At 47.5% G+C, this 14642-nt stretch overlaps 1 long non-coding RNA gene across 1 annotated transcript; it reads right to left on the minus strand.

Moving 5' to 3' along the window:
* Positions 1-7609: 7609 nt before the first annotated feature.
* Positions 7610-11860, minus strand: LOC136474576 (uncharacterized). The gene is made up of 3 exons (XR_010762957.1): positions 11541-11860; positions 8805-8867; positions 7610-7740 (listed from the first exon to the last, which is right to left on the minus strand). It is a non-coding gene; the product is annotated as an uncharacterized lncRNA (long non-coding RNA).
* Between the last annotated feature and the right edge of the window lie 2782 nt (positions 11861-14642).

Here is a 14642-nt window from a genome sequence, read left to right on the forward strand (position 1 = left end):
AGTCAATCGATCGGTCGTGCGCGACTTTCAGAGTCTCCAGCTGTTGCCAAAAGACGCCACCGCGCTGACGGCCGCCGGCATCACAGTGCTCAGCTAGTACACTGCTCACTGGTGGCAGAAAATTATAAGTGAGAGAATAATATAGTCGGACGATAGGGCTGGCAAGCCATATGTAAGCGATTGATTTGCGTCTTCTTTCGCTACCTAAAACGTACGAGATTATCAGACAATTGACTATCAATGCTGCTAACTTGGTTTTCTTTAATTTTGATTTTGTTATTGTTACTAATCTCTTTTAGCTCGCATGCCACACGTGCAAAAAACAGAAAACTTTTGTTCTTACCTATTGTAGTCCACGTGGCATGCCAAAGTAGTGGTCCTGGCTTAACAATGTACAGGGCGTTCGGCTGGCTGGCCGGCTGGGGCTGGGTTGGCCAGCGTACTCACAAGAACACTGTTCACGTGAACAGTATTTTCAGACAGAACATTATTTTTCTCTCACATTAATCAGCCGAAACAGTGTTTTGGCTTATTTTTCAGTCCTGCCGAATAGGCTGGTAATTCGTGCTCCCACCTCCTTAGAGCAAGTATAATAGCAAGCTGTAAACCAGCTAAATGCTGAGGTGGAGGAGAGAGGGAAGGAGAAAGAGGAGAAGCGGACTGTAAGCTTACAGCCGGCTTGGGCACAAGAACTAAGAAAGTCTGTGAGAGAGACAAGTGAGCCATATATTAACTGTAAAGAGCTAACTACTATATGAGTGGGCTAAGAGAAGGCTACACAAAACCTTACAGCCAGCAACCCGACTGTATTATTAGTCTCGCTCTTAGGGCGTCCACAGTGAAAAGAGTAAGTGAAAAGAGTCAGCTACTAGCTATTTAGTGCCACATCAACCACGTGGGTCCCACTTGTAAGAATATTTTATTCAACTCCACCACCGTGGATCCCACCTGTACTCTTGGTCCCCTCTCCAAAAGCAGAGACGGTGGGTGCGCTGCGCTGCGCTGCTTTTTCTCTCGGGACGCACAAATAGATCAGCGACTAGTTCGTCGCTGGCTCGATTTTTTTTTTGCAGCTTCTATTTCCTCCACGTAGGATGCATGCTGACCAGTACATCTAAATAGCTAGCTGACTCAGCCTTATTGGGACGCCCTTTGGTGCTCCTATAGTCCCATTCTTAAAAATACATCATCAAAACATTATTAAAAAATTCAAAAAATACTGATGGATAGATAATGAAAAGATGCATTTTGAGACAACATAATTATGTGCAAGGAGAAACAAAACAATAAAAATTCAGCTTGCAAGGGGGTCAGATTTACTCTCGAGGCTTTTGTTTGGATGTAGTCGGTTTTACATCAACCCATATGTGTTGGTGTGAAATTTAGTTTTAGTTTCACTCTATATGTAGATTAAAATAAATCCGACAACATCCAAATAAGGCCTCGATGTGGATCCGCAACCCACACCAAGTAACAAGATGCATTTCTCTTTTTTGTTCCTCTTACACAACTTTTTTTTTGAATCTTAGATTTTGCATGAGCATGTATTTTTGCATCATCTATCCATCCATATTTTATTAAAATTTTCAAGCACTTTTTAATGTATTTTTTTAATAGGATCATGGGAGCACCTAATGAAGTGGAAGCACCGGATACATTCTCATTCTTACTTGTTAGTTTGAAAATTAAAAATAAGGCACAAACCGACAAACCATGAGGCGATATCTTCAATTGATCTCTTTTTAGAGAAAATATTTCCTTTGCTTATATAGAATAAAGGAAATTCATACCATGTGTATTCTAGGCATGCCTGCCATAAACCTCACGAACTTTACTAAGATTAGGTAAACAATTATCCTCTAGCACAGATTATTACATTTAGAATTTGACTCAGCTCTAATGGTGTGTTTGGATTCAACCCTGGATGACCTTTTTGGGAGAATTAAGAGAAGTGAAAGGCTGAAAACTACCTGTCAAGTTGCATTTTTCACCTAGTCAGCATATAAGAGGTATATCATTGTTTGTCTGCTGACTATGCTTAAGGAAGTGTGGAAAAGAAAGTTCACTACGCCATAAAGCATTTTTAGGGGCGGCTAAAGACCATTTGTAGCAACAGTTTGGCCAGCTGCCCCTACCAAACCGTCTCTACAAATCATGTATTTGTAGGGACGGTTCCTAGACTGCTCTTATAAATCAATTTATAGAGGCGGCTGGCGTTATCGGCCGCCCCTATAAATCGATTTGTAGGGAACACCGGCCGTCTCTATAAAATCGATTTGTATGGATGGCTATAGTACCAGCCACCCCTATAATACCTATTTGTAGGGACGGTTCAGTATAAAATTGCTCCTACAGTACATTTTTCGCAAAAATAAAATTCAAATCCATTGTCGTCGTGCCCCCGGAACTGCAGAGGCCATCGCGCCCATGGCCATCGGCGAGCAGGCAAGGGAACGCGCGTCGTGTGCCTGGTTGCCGCCCGAGCTGGCGTAGAGGCACGGACCCACTGCTGCCAGGACCTCGTCGCCGTAGATCCAGTCGCCTTGGCCGCGCACGAGGGCGCGCGAGATCCAGCCGCTGCAGTCCCTGCCGCGCTCCCCCCTCCCCTGTGGGCTCGGCTGTCGAGCTAGTGCAGAGGCGCCGACTCGCACGGGATGCCTAGCCACCGTAGTTTCTTAGCGCGTGAATGGGAGGAGGAGAGAAATGAGGTGCGTGGCTCTAGAGCTTTTCTCTCCAGCTGCGAGCACGATTTGCTTCCCCACGATTCTCGACGTGCGCTGCAGCGGCAGACTGTCCGCACCCTGATGGCAGATTGTCTGTGCCTGAGCTAAGTGACGCTTCCTGGACGAGAACGACGTGGACCGAACAGTCGCGGGTCTGCTCGCAGCTGGCACTGGGAATGAGAGCGGCAGGCGCCGAGGAGACCGGAGCAGCCTGGGCTGAGCGGATGCTCACTGGAGCCCAACCCTGATACCTCGACGCATCCAACACGAGCAAAAGAATGAACGGGAAACTAACAGGAGGACCGGAGGAAAACAGGTGCTCGCCTGGAGGATTGATGCACGCTGCTGCCAAAGCAACTTGGCTAGGAGATGCACACGACCAGGATGCTAGCACTGGCAGCTCACAGGTGCCCTCACGGAACCACTGCAAGAATCTGACGAAGAACAGTAAAGAACGAACAAGAAAGGCGGCACCAAGAAATTCAACCAAATCCTACCCAAACCTCCATGATTCATCTCTAGAATTTGCACGGGAGAAATTTGACTTGCTACAAGTCTATCCCCAAGAAATCATCGCCTGGGATTAATCCAAACTCCGGGAAAAATTTAGATTGTAGACAAGAACGGGCTTTTCTCCTCAAAAGCGAAAACCGGATCGATCTACGAGCTCGTGCCAAATTGATTTGAATCACTGGAGGGATTAGTTCAACACGTGTCCTAGCTCGTCATGGATGAACTAAAAACTCCCCAAAACATCTCAATCCAAAAAGATGAAGCAAGAAAGGGGTGGGAGAAGGACGACGAACATAGAACAACAAACACAAAAATGCACAGCTCAAAGAGATGAACCCCGGAGGGCAACGTGAGGTAAGGGCCTCACTTCCCAGCAAATCTCAGGTCACAAACTCAAATTACACAGACGAGTGAATAATCTATGGACCTCTCTCAGGAACACTAAAGGAAGGCTAGGGCTGGGGCGGAGCTGGGAAAAGGAAGGGGTGGGTGCGTGTGGCGGTAAGGGAGATGGCCACTGGCCGCACGCCACGCGACGGCGGATTCGCCAAACCAGGGGCGTGGCGCTGGTTGTTTTCCATACCACGCACGCGAAACGAGATGAGGTGGGGCCGGTGCAGCAGGTTCGGCCAGCAACCAGCGCCAATCCTCCCCAAACGCGTCGTCGCGCGCGGGGAAATTGGGACGGCGCTGGGTCAAGCGGCTGTGGGGGACCTCCTGAAGGTTGACTGGCCAGTGCCCGAGCGCCATCTGACAGTGGGGCCCTTTCGTCGGTCTCACTGGGTAGGTTGGGTGCAGGTGCGAAGCGGCGGGGCTAGCGAATTTCCAATTCGCGCGCGCGCGTACTCGGTCTCAGAGGGAAGGCGGCAGGGGACAAGCGAGGACAGGCAAGGCCCAGCGGTTTAGCACAGGGTTCGGTGCGAAGCGAAGCCTCCCCGTTGGATCAAGATGGATGGACAAGATCAGTGGGCCAAATATATTTGTAGGAGCGGCCGATGATTGAGCCGCCCCTACAAATCGCAACACAGGGGCGGCTGGTGAGTGAGCCGCCCCTACAAATCGACTCATTTGTAGGGGCGGCTCGTATCACCAGCCGCCCCTACTGTGCCATTTGTAGGGGTGGCTGGTCTCGTGGGTCCCAAGCACGCCCACTGTAGAGGTGTCTTCATCCCCAGCCGCCTCTAAAAAAAATGAGTCGTTGCTACAAACCTTTTTTTGTAGTAGTGGTTGAAAATATAATCGTGAGTCTGACATACAATATGTTTGGTTTCTTAACATTAATTGAGCTATACACATGTAATTATAGAGAATCTTTTCCGGCAATATCACTCTACATCAAGGCAACCGTTTTTTAACGCCTGGACCTGGCAGTTGTTGCCTGATACATGATCTTCTTCATTAGACAAATTAATGCTTTCAGCAATCCCCACTAGCGCAAACTAGAGGTTCTTCAAACTTTCGAAGACATTTCTCCGAAAGGTTAGTCTCAAATTTTCTCCATCCCATACCTATGTAATAATTATATCATGCTCGGTTCTCATCACATAAAAGGGCTAAAACCAGGGATGCATTATTCATGGATATCTGGTGCACACTATATATATGCTGCAATCTTTTTTCATAATGAAACCTTACTTTTGCTAGTAAACACGTTAACCAACACTTTCTTTTTCATAAAAAAACATGTATAGGGTGTTTCAAAAAAATAAAAATAGTGCATATGAGTGTTAAGGCCGATTGTAGTTTGAAAGAAATCTATTTTTAACCATCAAACTATCGCCAGAGTTTGATTTTGTCAATAGAACTAAAAAACCAGAAACCTTAGACCATCCAATTATTAAAGTCATTCACATTTGCCCATCTAAGTTGTTTTGTTCATGGTTTTGGTGAGCATGAGTGACATGTGGCAGCAGGCCCATATGTCAGCGGTTAGCATTATCTCGCCCCTCTATCTGCCCAACCATGCCCGCCCCTACCGCGGTTGTGCATCAGCAAAATCCTGACCCCTCCATCACTGATTAGTTGTCCTTGTACGTCGCTCGGGCCTCCACATCACCTTTCATGTGGGATTTTGCAAGCCCGCAGGAACCCTAGGTACGGGTCAGATTGTTGTCGCAAGGAGCATTTGATCTGCCACTCAGGAGTCAGCGGTGGGGCTAGGGGGGCTCCAGCCTCCCCTACCGCTCGCGAGCAAGCGAAGCCCCATACAGCCGTCGTCTGAAATTTCAGCTGTAGATATACAGATAGAAGGGGCTGAGATTTGCTGAACCTCTTTTCTTGCTAATTGCCGTTGTTTAGCCCCTCCTAAATTTTTTCCTAGCTTCGTCCCTGCTGCCACTGTGAGGGTGTCTCTGATCTCATCTTGCTTTGTCCATGACGTGGGACCGAAGAAAGATTGGTCATTCGGCCTGTTCGCTGGTTGGTTTCTGGGCTGGTTTGAGCTGGCTGGTGCTGGTTTTATGTGAGAGGAAAACACTGTTGGTTGGCTGGTTTGAGCTGGTTGAAACCAACCAGCGAACAGAGTGATTGTGTCTGCATTGTCTCGACTAGCATCATAGCTCACCGAGATCCTCTCCGCCCTGCCCGATTAAGGAGGCACTCATCGAGGAGCCGCCACCGCCTTCAACTCCTTCGCATGCAACCGGCTGCTCGTTGGCACCATGTTCTTTAGCAAGGGGTGGTATCCAGCTAAATATGAATGATTTTAATAGTTGGATGGTCTGAAATTTCTTGGTTTTAAGCTCCATGGTCAAAATCAAACTCCGACGATAATTGGATGATCAAAAATAGGCTTTTGTATTGTAGTTTAGAGTTCCTTTTTTCTTTCATCATGAGGTCTCTACTTGACCAGCAAAAAGCTTGCCCAGTCCTGTTAATGGCGATCCAACTGAACCCTGTCAATTCGCTCTTTTTATCCACAGACGATAATCTAGCATATCCTATATAATATAATCAAACGCCATGTGATCTTGTCCATTTCTCTGAGACGCAAGCCGATCGCTACGAAAGTGACATATATAGAGCGTAACGAAAAGTAACGGAAAGCAATCGCTCGCTCGCTCGAGTTGGCTTTTCCCGTTCACGGATGGATCATCGATCGATCAGTTATAATTTCAAATCGCACTCACACCGCAGTAGCACGTGTGCTTTACGGTTTAGCATATCGATATCGTTTCGTTGTCAGTTTGGAAGCAATAATCTGATGGTCTCATCACGTAGGCCCTGTTCGTTTGTCTTATAATCCGTATTTTTCAGTTTATCTTTTCAGTCACAACAAAATAGCCGAAACAATATTTTAGCTTGTTTTTTCAGCGAAACAAACGGGGCCTACGTCATTATATATCAGCTCTCGTCACCTTTTGCCGTTACGCGGGTAATCCTTTTTCTTTACCTGCCACGCGCGCAGCCGTTCGCGCCAGTGCACACACCCTGTTTAGATCCGCTTAATATAGACGAGCTTTTCTTAAAGTCAACTTGTTGGGTTGAGAACAGCCATTCATATATTTATAGTCATTCTACTTTTATGAGATTTCAAGATTAACAAAATCACCACAAGATAGACATGTCATCTATTACTTAAAAAAAACAATGTTGTTAAATATTGAAATACACCTATAAAAAATATAAGCACCTGAGTTAAATTGAGGACTTAATTAAATCTGGATGAGGAGGCAACCGAGTCTAAGTCGAGAACTCAGATCTGGCAGGTTCTATTGCAAGGAATGAGCAGGTTCTATTGCAAGGAATCTAACCGTCCTTGCTGAAAGCTGGTGGTCCACTTCATGAAGCTAGAGTCACCGGCTTGTCAGCATCCTCGGGTTCGTGGAAGGAGAGCGGAGGCAAGCTAAGCACCTCCAGTGTTGGGGTGGAAGCGAACCACGGGACATCCGAGCCGAACCGTAGACACTAGAGCATGCGAACCATACATGTGAACTCCGAACCCAGCCGATTAAAATAATAGTGACAGCACATGGCCGTTGCGATTCCTTCTCCTGTTCAATAAAATAATACGTCTACAGGGCACATGGCCGTTGGCCCAGGCAGGCTTGCCTGCTTCCTCCTACATATACAAGACCTTTGGATGCATACCAATTCATACACTGATCATTACACTACACCTGAAATATGGAGAACTCATCCAGACCTAGTTTCACAAATATGATGAACTCTGCGATGGCAAGTTCAAATCAACAGAACACAAACAGCCAACAACATGGCCTGCAGCCCCCTTTTTCCATGAACTTTCCACCGTATCCGTTTGGACCCAACTTTCAAACTCCCTTCTACCCACAAAGTTTCCATCCATTTGGAGGTCCTCCAAGTTTCCAGCAGCTCCCAAGTTCAGGATACCAGCATGGCATTCCTTTCCATGGTAATTTCCATGGTGCGGATATGACCGGTGGTCCTTCATCACCGGTTGCTTCAGCATCATTGTTTGGAGTTGGTGGTGGGAATGGTTCAAGATGTGAGGGCTCAGCTTCACCGGTAAGCTCTCCAATACCTCCTGTAGAGAATACAAACAAAGATCCAATTACGATTGAAGAATGGAGTGATGCTGGTTCAGATGAGGAAAAAAAAGGTGGGCGCATGTATTGGTCTGAAAAAGACAACCTGCGACTGCTAAGTGCTTGGATCAACAACTCAAATGACCCAATTGATGGCAATTCAAAGGCGGGAGCTCGTTACTGGAAGGAAGTTGCTACTGAGTACAACAAGCATGCTCCTAAGGACAGGAAAAGAACAGCTACACAATGCAAGAACCATTACAATACAACCAATGCACTTGTCACAAGGTTCCATGGATGTTGGACAGAAATAAGCAACACATATGAAAGTGGCCGATCTGATGAGCAACTAATGGAGAAGGTTCATGCAGAATACAAAAGGGTGAAGGAAACTGACAAGCCATTCCCATTTGAGTACTGGTGGAAAGTGGTGAAGGACGAACCCAAATGGTTTCATCGAGATGTGGCTGCTGACATTAGGAATAAGAGAACCAAGGTGTCTGCCTCAGGAGCTTACACTTCTTCAAATCGAGACACTGATTAGGCAACTGAATGTCGTCGACCACAAGGGCAGAAAGCAGCGAAAGAGCAGCGGAAGGAAAAGGGTAAGGCTGGGAAGACCTGGTTATCAGATGAAAATGTTGCACAGTTCAATGGTCTCTAGGTAGAAAAAAAAAAGCGGCAATAGATAACATGGTTGCAGCTGCAAGAGAACATGCTCAAGCACTGGCTCAACATGCTGCAACTGAGAAGGAGAAGGTGAAGGTGGAAAAAATCAAGGAGTACAAGGAACTGCTGATGATTGACACCTCTTCATACAGTGAGGAACAGAAAGCAAGTTTAAAGAAAATGCTAGACTTCCTATCTGATGACATATATGGTAGAGGGACATAGGTTTGTTGGGCAGTATGTATTGTGCTAATCATGTAGGCTAGAATTGCTATCATATGTTGTAATGTAGGCTAGATTTGCTATCATGTGTTGTAATGTAGGCTAGAATTCCTATCATATGTGTTGTAATGTGTTCATCCAAATATGTAACGTTAATGCATCAGAATCTTACCTTATTCTGTCCTTTTGCCATCAAATATAAACGTTGGTACCAGCTCACCTGCATTTAATGTATCTGCAAACAAAAAATATGTTGGGAAATTAGCTGTGCAAAAGTAGTTGTTCAAAAAGTAGCTGTTGGAAAACTAGCTATTGGGAACTTGCTCTACAAAAAGAGGTCATTCCACTCTTCTCCCAACCAGTCCCTCACATTCATTCTACTCCACCAGGTTGCCAACAGATTGCCATCCACTCTTCTCCCAACCAGACCCTCACATTCATTCTACTCCACCAGGTTGCCAACAGATTGCCATCCACTCTTCTCCCAACCAGACCCTCACATTCATTCTACTCCACCAGGTTGCCAACAGATTGCCATCCACTCTTCCCCAGCAAAGCAAAAATTTCCACACATTATTCGAACTCCCAGCATGACAGTTCTCAAGTTAGCAACTTCGATGTTATCCCATTTGACATGATTTAGGAGTACATCAATGATCCAATTGATAGTCAGATTGAAGAGCAGATTCGGTCTCAAATTGAAGAGCAAGAGAGACATTAACAAAAAAGGTTTTCTCGAAGGTACATTAGAAGGAATCGTGAAGATGCTGAAAATCGATTGAGGGCTTACTATTTTTCAGAAAACCCAATGTACACTGATCTCCAGTTTCACCGGAGATATAGGATGAGGAAGCATCTATTTGAGCATATTGTGCAAACACTTAGTGATTGGTCTCCAGTATTCCGTCAAAGGAGGGATGCTTTCGGTAAGGTTGGCTTTTCACCTATCCTCAAATGCACTGCAGCTTTGCGAATGTTGGCATATGGAACTTGTGCTGATATGTTTGATGAAAATTTACAAATTGCTGAAAGCACTGTCATTGAGGGCGTACCCAGTGCAGAGAGCTCCCGCTCTGTGCGGGGTCTGGGGAAGGGTGTTAGTGGCAAGCCTTACCCTCGCCTGTGCAATGCGAGGAGACCGCGACTCGAACCCAAGACCTTCCGGTCACAGGCGGTAAGACTCTACCGCTTGCACTAGGCCCGCCCTTTCAAAGCACTGTCATTGAGACTTTGGAGAACTTTTGCAAAGGTACTATTGAATGTTTTGGGCCAACCTATCTAAGAAGGCCCACTGCAGAAGATATTCAGAGGTTGCTTCATGTAGGATAGGCTCGTGGATTCCCTGGTATGTTGGGAAGTATTGACTGCATGCATTGGGAGTGGAAAAACTGTCCAGTAGCATGGAAAGGACGGTACACCCGAGGTGATCATGGCGTGCCGACCGTCATGCTTGAAGCTGTTGCCTCATATGACTTGTGGATATGGCATGCATTTTTTGGGGTGGCTGGGTCAAATAATGATATCAATGTGTTAAACCAATCGCCATTGTTCACAGCACAAAGACAAGGAATAGCTCCGGAGGTTCACTTTACAGTCAATGGCAACGAATATGACATGGGTTAGTATCTAGCTGATGGCATATATCCTGAGTGGGCGGCCTTTGTCAAATCATATAAAGTTCCTCAAGGTGAGAAGCACCAGCTATTTGCTCAGCATCAAGAATCAGGAAGAAAAGATATTGAATGTGCATTTGGTGTGCTGCAATCTCGTTTTGCCATTTTACGTACCCCAAAACGTATGTGGCAAGCAAGGACTCTTGGTGAGATCATGTATGCTTGCATTATAATGCATAACATGATCGTCGAGGATGAGAGAGAGGCTTAGCAAGGGAGCTCTCCTGTACCATTGAATGCATATGGTCAAGGGCCAATTCATGGATTTGATAGGGTACGTTCTTGAGATAGGTGTGGCTATTCGGAGTAAAGAAATGCATCGTCGACTCAAGAATGACTTGACTGAGCATATCTGGGAAAATTTTGGACCCAACCAACCTGGGCACTAATTATGTATGCATTAGTCCTGTTTTTATGTACTAAATATTGTACTATCTAATTATCTTCTTCTTTTATGGAATGTAATTGTGCTCCTAGTTAGTCTTGTAACTGAACCTTCGACGCGTCGTCACCGCCATGGCCTTCAACCAACGGACGCTTGCATCACCTGCGACCAGGAGCCAGAGACAATTGATCACATCTTGCTAGGCTGTGCGTACAGCCGCGAGGTCTGGGCGACCTGGATGGACTGGCTTCACTTGCCTAATGTGGATGTTCGCCCGCAGCCGTTCATGGAGTGGTGGCTGTCCAATAGGAAGCGCGTCGACAAGCACTTCAGGCGCGGGTTTGACTCCATCGTGTTCTTGATCGGTTGGATGCTCTGGAAACAAAGGAACGCGAGGACCTTCGATGGCAGTACACGTACAGCGAGGGAGCTCGCCGTGGACATTCGCCTCGTCGCGGAGGACTGGCAAATGGCTGGGTACAGGCAGCTCGGCATCCTTCTGTCTGGACGCTGAGCGCAGTCCCGTGGAGTTCTTAAATTTGGTTCAATCATGTAGTCCCCTGTGTTGTCCGGTGGGTGCGTGTGTGTTGGCCTTGGTAATCAGTGTATTACCGAGTTTGTTGTTTCGCTTAAAACTCTCTTTCTGCTTAATGAAATACGTGTCAAAAGGCGTCGTCTCAAAAAAAAAAACTGAACCTTCTAGTATGCATTAGTCCTGTTTTTATGTACTAAATATTGTACTATCTAATTATCTTCTTCTTTTCTGGAATGTAATTGTGCTCCTAGTTAGTCTAGTAACTGAACCTCCTAGTGTTGCTTTTCAAAAATAAAATCAGTGTCAGCAACTTACTGTGTTCAAGGGACTAGAGAAGCCGATGTTGCTAGAGCCTGAGGAGTTGCGAGTGTCCAGGCCATGCCCCAACCGCATCGTTCCCTCCGGAGGGCCTCACCGCCGCTGGGGCACGCGCGCCTTGGTGCCGCAGCGCCCAGCAGGCAGGCAGGCCGGCCGGGCGGCCGGGCGAGCGGCGTCCTCTCCTCCTCTTTCGTCTCCTCGCCCACCCCGGGCCACGCGCCCTCCCTGCGACGCGACGGCTCGCCTGCTGGCTGCTGCGACCGCGATGGAGCTCGATGTCGTCGTCTCGCATGCTGGCTGCTGCAACCCTCGACAGCTCTCACGTCTCACCCTAATTCCGATGAGAGAACACTGGAAAAATGAGTCGTTACTTTCTTGGCCTTGAAATTTTCTTCATTCCCTATTTGACACTCACTTCAACTTTTGTTCCTAATTTGACACTGCCGTCAAATCCGTTAGCTAACGGTGTTAACCGGCCGTTAAAAAGACGTTTTTGCCCCTAGAAAAAAAAAGCGACGAAGCAAATTTGAGAGGAAAAAAAACCTGCGCCTTTTTTTTTTGTAGCTGGGCGCATGCATCAGAGGCGGGCGCAGGTTTTTTTTCCTCTCAAATTTGCTTCGCCGTTTTTTTTTCTATGGGCAAAAATGTCTTTTTAACGGTCAGTTAACACCGTTAACTAACGGATTTGACGGCAGTGTCAAATTAGGAACGAAAGTTGAAGTCAGTGTTAAATAGGGAACGAAAAAAATTTCAGGGCCAAGAAAGGAACGACTCATTTTCCCAGTGTCAAATAAAAAATTCTCCCAATTCCGATTCGATTGTATGGATCTATAGGGGGTTGATCTGATCTGTTTGTCTCCAAGACCAATTTCTAGGTTCATTGCATGATTTTTGGGATCGATTGAGGGGAGGGAGGGAGGGGGCGACGGGAGCAATGAGGAGGCGGCCGGGATAAAAATCGCCTGTCCCGGTCGGCCGGTCGCGTCTCCGTTGCCCTAATTCATTTGCTCTCACTCGCTGTCTCTCTCGCCTTGCTCTCGGCTCTCCATCGCAGCGCCGTCTCGCTCGCTCCTCTCTCGCCTTGCTCTTCTCTCTCGGCGAGTCAGCGTCGCCGCATCGGCGACTCGCTCTCGTCTCTCGTCTCTGACTTCCACTCTTCTTCTTGCTCTCCGGTGGCCTCTAGAGCCACCGCTGACCGGCACTGGCACAATCTCTAACCCTAACCCTTACTCAATCCCTAACCCTAACCCTTGATCTCGCTTCGTCCTCGCCGGATCCCTCGTCGACCTCACCGGATCCGTCGGTTTCCTGGGCGGATCCGTGGGTTTCCTCGCCGGATCCGTCAGTTTCCTCACCGAATTCATCGTCGACCTCGCCGGATCCATCGATTTCCTAGCCGGATCCATGCCTCGTCGACCTCGTCGGTGACTCTGGTGCTCCGGTTTTGAAGGTAAGTCGCCGTCGACCTAACCCTTGCTCAATCCCTAACCCTAACCCTCAATCTCTACTAACCCTTGCTCTGTTTTGTCTGAAGCCGTTGAGGGACCGGGGCGCCGACGAGTGGCGATGGATGGATCCCTAACCCTAACCCTTGTTCTCTGCATGTGTTTGTGTGATTATGTGACTTTGAGTCTTTGATAAGTTCTGTGAACATGTAACTTTGAGTCTTTGATAAGTTCTCTGAACTTGTAACTTAAGATTGAGATGATGAAGTGTTTGAGGTGTTTGATATTCTGATCAGTTTGAGGTGTTTGAGATGATGAACTTGTCCCTGATATTCTTATCAGTTTGAGGTGTTTGATCACTTGTAGTGCCAGCGCCGGCACGGGCACTGCTGGGCCGCTGTGCCCAGTGACACAGCACGGCACGGCTAAGACCTAATAGTGTCGTGCCTGGGCCGGCACATCGACACGATGGCACTGACAGGCACGGCACGGCTAGTCTACCATGTCGCGTAGTGTCGAGCCAGGCCATGCCTAGTCGTGCTCGTGCTAGTGCCGTGCCGGGTGGCCCGTTTGGCCAACTATAGGAACCGCAAGGGAGAGAATTTTTTTTATTGTATATGGGGCCCACAAAACCGATGCATACACTGGAGGTGTGGTGCCCTAATGGGTGGTGAGTTTGATCTCGTGCTAGCAGAGCTCGAGTGAAGGTAGACATGCTTTGAGTTGTATTTGACGACGACCTTGGGGAGGTGACGAGCTAGGCCGCCACGCCGCACCTCACCCTCTCCTACCCGACGGAGCTCAGTGGCGCCGGAGTAGCACACATCACTAGAGCTAGCTTGGGCCACCCGATTTGCACCATCCACCTCAGCAGACTGTGCTGCCTGATTCGTACGAGAGCAACATGCATGGCCCTGTTCGGCTTGCCCCATATTCAGCTTGTTTGACTTCTTTTTTCAGCCGGAACAGTGTTTTTCTCTCACAACAATTCAACCGAACAGTGTTTTTCAACCAGTTTTAGCCAAGTTTCAGACCAGCGAACGGGGCCATGGTTCGATTCGCCCACCCTATTCGCACCGCCCGCCATAGCCATGTTATATTCCATATCCAGTCACATGTACGGCTGCATAGACCTCCATGGACACGCAAGCCGCCATGGCCGGTCACTGTCAAAGTTGTGCTACAACACATGATCTATACATGTAGTATAGGAGACTGGGCTCGCATGCGCAACTGCAAGGAAGTGGTCGGCAAGAGACGTGAGGAGGCATGTCAATTTCCTTCGGCTTAGGCTAGGCTGCTAGTGGCAACAACACCTGCGGCATGTCGGTGATGGTATATATGATGCTTGCGTTCTTCCGTTCTTGCGTCGCGTGCCTCAACTCAAAGCGTGGTGGAGGGAGATGATGGCATGAGAGAAGCGAGCAAGGAAGAGGCATTGGTGTGGGAGAGCATTACCACCCTGGTCATTGAGGATTGATGACGGTGGCTGACCGGCTATGCCGGTGGACGAGAAGCCATGGCCCAGGCTCCCAATTAGAAATGCACCTAAGGCCCTATTTGGAAGTCTGGTTTTGTGTCCAAAAACTAGTGTAAAATACTAGCCCACATATTTTCCAGGCTAGACCTAAAAACACTGCTTGGATGGCCTGTA

This window comes from Miscanthus floridulus, chromosome 8 (assembly GCF_019320115.1).
Source record: "Miscanthus floridulus cultivar M001 chromosome 8, ASM1932011v1, whole genome shotgun sequence".
Classification (NCBI taxonomy): Eukaryota; Viridiplantae; Streptophyta; class Magnoliopsida; order Poales; family Poaceae; genus Miscanthus; species Miscanthus floridulus.